This window comes from Xyrauchen texanus, chromosome 23 (genome assembly GCF_025860055.1).
Source record: "Xyrauchen texanus isolate HMW12.3.18 chromosome 23, RBS_HiC_50CHRs, whole genome shotgun sequence".
Lineage (NCBI taxonomy): Eukaryota > Metazoa > Chordata > Actinopteri > Cypriniformes > Catostomidae > Xyrauchen > Xyrauchen texanus.
In genome coordinates, this window is record NC_068298.1 from 2701492 (window position 1) to 2708991 (window position 7500).

Sequence of the window (7500 nt, forward strand, 5' to 3'; positions counted from 1 at the left end):
GCCTCTGGTAAGAACATTCTTACGTTTTCTGATTGAAATGACTTTGGTTGTACAGAGAAGCATCTCTAGTTTCGTTTGATATGCCGCTTTAAACAATCCATACATTTTTCATGCATCAGCGCGCTGATAAACGTGACGTCCACATATGTGGACAATGGGACATTATTACCTCAAAATTTTTAAAATAAATAAAAGTTTGTTATTTTGAATATTTTTCAACTATAACACATCTGAGAGTCATTTCAATATAAATGTTATTATATTTTATTTTGCTATCACTGTACAATACAGTTCTATTAATTAATATTAAATAGGGAGCAAGGGAGCATCCTATAGCTCTCCTATAACTGTTCTGAGACCAGTGCAGACAGACAGCACACTGGAGGTTAAGTCATGCACTAAATAGGGAGCAAGGGAGCACCTATAGCTCTCCTAGAACTGTTCTGAGACCAGTGCAGACACAGCACACTGGAGGTTAAGTATTGCACTAAATAGGGAGCAAGGGAGCAACCTATAGCTCTCCTATAACTGTTCTGAGACCAGTGCAGACAAATAGCACACTGGAGGTTAAGTCTTGCACTAAATAGGGAGCAAGGGAGCATCCTATAGCTCTCCTATAACTGTTCTGAGGCCAGTGCAGACAGACAGCACACTGGAGGTTAAGTCATGCACTAAATAGGGAGCAAGGGAGCATCCTATAGCTCTCCTATAACTGTTCTGAGACCAGTGCAGACAGACAGCACACTGGAGGTTAAGTCATGCACTAAATAGGGAGCAAGGGAGCATCCTATAGCTCTCCTATAACTGTTCTGAGGCCAGTGCAGACAGACAGCACACTGGAGGTTAAGTCATGCACTAAATAGGGAGCAAGGGAGCACCTATAGCTCTCCTATAACTGTTCTGAGACCAGTGCAGACAGACAGCACACTGGAGGTTAAGTCATGCACTAAATAGGGAGCAAGGGAGCATCCTATAACTCTCCTATAACTGTTCTGAGACCAGTACAGACAGACGGCACACTGGAGGTTAAGTCATGCACTAAATAGGGAGCAAGGGAGCACCTATAGCTCTCCTATAACTGTTCTGAGACCAGTGCAGACAGACAGCACAATGGAGGTTAAGTCTTGCACTAAATAGGGAGCAAGGGAGCATCCTATAGCTCTCCTATAACTGTTCTGAGACCAGTGCAGACAGACAGCACATTGGAGGTTAAGTCTTGCACTAAATAGGGAGCAAGGGATCATCCTATAGCTCTCCTATAACTGTTCTGAGACCAGTGCAGACAGACAGCACATTGGAGGTTAAGTCATGCACTAAATAGGGAGCAAGGGAGCATCCTATAGCTCTCCTATAACTGTTCTGAGGCCAGTGCAGACAGACAGCACACTGGAGGTTAAGGTCATGCACTAAATAGGGAGCAAGGGAGCATCCTATAGCTCTCCTATAACTGTTCTGAGACCAGTGCAGACAGACAGCACACTGGAGGTTAAGTCATGCACTAAATAGGGAGCAAGGGAGCATCCTATAACTCTCCTATAACTGTTCTGAGGCCAGTGCAGACAGACAGCACACTGGAGGTTAAGTCATGCACTAAATAGGGAGCAAGGGAGCATCCTATAACTCTCCTATAACTGTTCTGAGACCAGTACAGACAGACGGCACACTGGAGGTTAAGTCATGCACTAAATAGGGAGCAAGGGAGCACCTATAGCTCTCCTATAACTGTTCTGAGACCAGTGCAGACAGACAGCACACTGGAGGTTAAGTCATGCACTAAATAGGGAGCAAGGGAGCACCTATAGCTCTCCTATAACTGTTCTGAGACCAGTGCAGACAGACAGCACACTGGAGGTTAAGTCATGCACTAAATAGGGAGCAAGGGAGCACCTATAGCTCTCCTATAACTGTTCTGAGACCAGTGCAGACAGACAGCACACTGGAGGTTAAGTCATGCACTAAATAGGGAGCAAGGGAGCACCTATAGCTCTCCTATAACTGTTCTGAGACCAGTGCAGACAGACAGCACACTGGAGGTTAAGTCATGCACTAAATAGGGAGCAAGGGAGCATCCTATAACTCTCCTATAACTGTTCTGAGGCCAGTGCAGACAGACAGCACACTGGAGGTTAAGTCATGCACTAAATAGGGAGCAAGGGAGCATCCTATAACTCTCCTATAACTGTTCTGAGACCAGTACAGACAGACGGCACACTGGAGGTTAAGTCATGCACTAAATAGGGAGCAAGGGAGCACCTATAGCTCTCCTATAACTGTTCTGAGACCAGTGCAGACAGACAGCACACTGGAGGTTAAGTCATGCACTAAATAGGGAGCAAGGGAGCATCCTATAACTCTCCTATAACTGTTCTGAGACCAGTACAGACAGACGGCACACTGGAGGTTAAGTCATGCACTAAATAGGGAGCAAGGGAGCACCTATAGCTCTCCTATAACTGTTCTGAGACCAGTGCAGACAGACAGCACACTGGAGGTTAAGTCATGCACTAAATAGGGAGCAAGGGAGCACCTATAGCTCTCCTATAACTGTTCTGAGACCAGTGCAGACAGACGGCACACTGGAGGTTAAGTCATGCACTAAATAGGGAGCAAGGGAGCACCTATAGCTCTCCTATAACTGTTCTGAGACCAGTGCAGACAGACAGCACACTGGAGGTTAAGTCATGCACTAAATAGGGAGCAAGGGAGCACCTATAGCTCTCCTATAACTGTTCTGAGACCAGTGCAGACAGACAGCACACTGGAGGTTAAGTCATGCACTAAATAGGGAGCAAGGGAGCACCTATAGCTCTCCTATAACTGTTCTGAGACCAGTGCAGACAGACAGCACACTGGAGGTTAAGTCATGCACTAAATAGGGAGCAAGGGAGCACCTATAGCTCTCCTATAACTGTTCTGAGACCAGTACAGACAGACAGCACACTGGAGGTTAAGTCATGCACTAAATAGGGAGCAAGGGAGCATCCTATAGCTCTCCTATAACTGTTCTGAGACCAGTGCAGACAGACAGCACACTGGAGGTTAAGTCATGCACTAAATAGGGAGCAAGGGAGCACCTATAGCTCTCCTATAACTGTTCTGAGACCAGTGCAGACAGACGGCACACTGGAGGTTAAGTCATGCACTAAATAGGGAGCAAGGGAGCACCTATAGCTCTCCTATAACTGTTCTGAGACCAGTGCAGACAGACAGCACACTGGAGGTTAAGTCATGCACTAAATAGGGAGCAAGGGAGCACCTATAGCTCTCCTATAACTGTTCTGAGACCAGTGCAGACAGACAGCACACTGGAGGTTAAGTCATGCACTAAATAGGGAGCAAGAGAGCACCTATAGCTCTCCTATAACTGTTCTGAGACCAGTGCAGACAGACAGCACACTGGAGGTTAAGTCATGCACTAAATAGGGAGCAAGGGAGCATCCTATAGCTCTCCTATAACTGTTCTGAGACCAGTGCAGACAGACAGCACACTGGAGGTTAAGTCATGCACTAAATAGGGAGCAAGGGAGCATCCTATAGCTCTCCTATAACTGTTCTGAGACCAGTGCAGACAGACAGCACACTGGAGGTTAAGTCATGCACTAAATAGGGAGCAAGGGAGCATCCTATAGCTCTCCTATAACTGTTCTGAGGCCAGTGCAGACAGACAGCACACTGGAGGTTAAGTCATGCACTAAATAGGGAGCAAGGGAGCACCTATAGCTCTCCTATAACTGTTCTGAGACCAGTGCAGACAGACAGCACACTGGAGGTTAAGTCATGCACTAAATAGGGAGCAAGGGAGCACCTATAGCTCTCCTATAACTGTTCTGAGACCAGTGCAGACAGACAGCACACTGGAGGTTAAGTCATGCACTAAATAGGGAGCAAGGGCGCATCCTATAACTCTCCTATAACTGTTCTGAGACCAGTGCAGACAGACAGCACACTGGAGGTTAAGTCATGCACTAAATAGGGAGCAAGTGAGCATCCTATAGCTCTCCTATAACTGTTCTGAGACCAGTGCAGACAGACAGCACACTGGAGGTTAAGTCATGCACTAAATAGGGAGCAAGGGAGCACCTATAGCTCTCCTATAACTGTTCTGAGACCAGTGCAGACAGACGGCACACTGGAGGTTAAGTCATGCACTAAATAGGGAGCAAGGGAGCACCTATAGCTCTCCTATAACTGTTCTGAGACCAGTGCAGACAGACGGCACACTGGAGGTTAAGTCATGCACTAAATAGGGAGCAAGGGAGCATCCTATAACTCTCCTATAACTGTTCTGAGACCAGTGCAGACAGACAGCACACTGGAGGTTAAGTCATGCACTAAATAGGGAGCAAGGGAGCACCTATAGCTCTCCTATAACTGTTCTGAGACCAGTGCAGACAGACAGCACACTGGAGGTTAAGTCATGCACTAAATAGGGAGCAAGGGAGCACCTATAGCTCTCCTATAACTGTTCTGAGACCAGTGCAGACAGACAGCACACTGGAGGTTAAGTCATGCACTAAATAGGGAGCAAGGGAGCATCCTATAACTCTCCTATAACTGTTCTGAGGCCAGTGCAGACAGACGGCACACTGGAGGTTAAGTCATGCACTAAATAGGGAGCAAGGGAGCATCCTATAACTCTCCTATAACTGTTCTGAGACCAGTACAGACAGACGGCACACTGGAGGTTAAGTCATGCATTAAATAGGGAGCAAGGGAGCACCTATAGCTCTCCTATAACTGTTCTGAGACCAGTGCAGACAGACGGCACACTGGAGGTTAAGTCATGCACTAAATAGGGAGCAAGGGAGCATCCTATAACTCTCCTATAACTGTTCTGAGACCAGTACAGACAGACGGCACACTGGAGGTTAAGTCATGCACTAAATAGGGAGCAAGGGAGCACCTATAGCTCTCCTATAACTGTTCTGAGACCAGTGCAGACAGACGGCACACTGGAGGTTAAGTCATGCACTAAATAGGGAGCAAGGGAGCACCTATAGCTCTCCTATAACTGTTCTGAGACCAGTGCAGACAGACGGCACACTGGAGGTTAAGTCATGCACTAAATAGGGAGCAAGGGAGCACCTATAGCTCTCCTATAACTGTTCTGAGACCAGTGCAGACAGACAGCACACTGGAGGTTAAGTCATGCACTAAATAGGGAGCAAGGGAGCACCTATAGCTCTCCTATAACTGTTCTGAGACCAGTGCAGACAGACAGCACACTGGAGGTTAAGTCATGCACTAAATAGGGAGCAAGGGAGCACCTATAGCTCTCCTATAACTGTTCTGAGACCAGTACAGACAGACAGCACACTGGAGGTTAAGTCATGCACTAAATAGGGAGCAAGGGAGCATCCTATAGCTCTCCTATAACTGTTCTGAGACCAGTGCAGACAGACGGCACACTGGAGGTTAAGTCATGCACTAAATAGGGAGCAAGGGAGCACCTATAGCTCTCCTATAACTGTTCTGAGACCAGTGCAGACAGACGGCACACTGGAGGTTAAGTCATGCACTAAATAGGGAGCAAGGGAGCACCTATAGCTCTCCTATAACTGTTCTGAGACCAGTGCAGACAGACAGCACACTGGAGGTTAAGTCATGCACTAAATAGGGAGCAAGGGAGCACCTATAGCTCTCCTATAACTGTTCTGAGACCAGTGCAGACAGACAGCACACTGGAGGTTAAGTCATGCACTAAATAGGGAGCAAGGGAGCACCTATAGCTCTCCTATAACTGTTCTGAGACCAGTGCAGACAGACAGCACACTGGAGGTTAAGTCATGCACTAAATAGGGAGCAAGGGAGCATCCTATAGCTCTCCTATAACTGTTCTGAGACCAGTGCAGACAGACAGCACACTGGAGGTTAAGTCATGCACTAAATAGGGAGCAAGGGAGCATCCTATAGCTCTCCTATAACTGTTCTGAGACCAGTGCAGACAGACAGCACACTGGAGGTTAAGTCATGCACTAAATAGGGAGCAAGGGAGCATCCTATAGCTCTCCTATAACTGTTCTGAGGCCAGTACAGACAGACAGCACACTGGAGGTTAAGTCATGCACTAAATAGGGAGCAAGGGAGCACCTATAGCTCTCCTATAACTGTTCTGAGACCAGTGCAGACAGACAGCACACTGGAGGTTAAGTCATGCACTAAATAGGGAGCAAGGGAGCACCTATAGCTCTCCTATAACTGTTCTGAGACCAGTGCAGACAGACAGCACACTGGAGGTTAAGTCATGCACTAAATAGGGAGCAAGGGCATCCTATAACTCTCCTATAACTGTTCTGAGACCAGTGCAGACAGACAGCACACTGGAGGTTAAGTCATGCACTAAATAGGGAGCAAGTGAGCATCCTATAGCTCTCCTATAACTGTTCTGAGACCAGTGCAGACAGACAGCACACTGGAGGTTAAGTCATGCACTAAATAGGGAGCAAGGGAGCACCTATAGCTCTCCTATAACTGTTCTGAGACCAGTGCAGACAGACAGCACACTGGAGGTTAAGTCATGCACTAAATAGGGAGCAAGGGAGCACCTATAGCTCTCCTATAACTGTTCTGAGACCAGTGCAGACAGACGGCACACTGGAGGTTAAGTCATGCACTAAATAGGGAGCAAGGGAGCATCCTATAACTCTCCTATAACTGTTCTGAGACCAGTACAGACAGGCGGCACACTGGAGGTTAAGTCATGCACTAAATAGGGAGCAAGGGAGCACCTATAGCTCTCCTATAACTGTTCTGAGACCAGTGCAGACAGACAGCACAATGGAGGTTAAGTCTTGCACTAAATAGGGAGCAAGGGAGCATCCTATAGCTCTCCTATAACTGTTCTGAGACCAGTGCAGACAGACAGCACATTGGAGGTTAAGTCTTGCACTAAATAGGGAGCAAGGGATCATCCTATAGCTCTCCTATAACTGTTCTGAGACCAGTGCAGACAGACAGCACATTGGAGGTTAAGTCATGCACTAAATAGGGAGCAAGGGAGCATCCTATAGCTCTCCTATAACTGTTCTGAGACCAGTGCAGACAGACAGCACACTGGAGGTTAAGGTCATGCACTAAATAGGGAGCAAGGGAGCATCCTATAGCTCTCCTATAACTGTTCTGAGACCAGTGCAGACAGACAGCACACTGGAGGTTAAGTCATGCACTAAATAGGGAGCAAGGGAGCATCCTATAACTCTCCTATAACTGTTCTGAGACCAGTGCAGACAGACAGCACACTGGAGGTTAAGTCATGCACTAAATAGGGAGCAAGGGAGCATCCTATAACTCTCCTATAACTGTTCTGAGACCAGTGCAGACAGACAGCACACTGGAGGTTAAGTCATGCACTAAATAGGGAGCAAGGGAGCATCCTATAGCTCTCTATGCAGATAAGTGCGTTCACTCCTAAAATTATGATGTTTGGATCACTCGACGTGTTTGACACACATGTAACAATGATCATCAGTACATACATTCACTATTATATAATGCAAGATT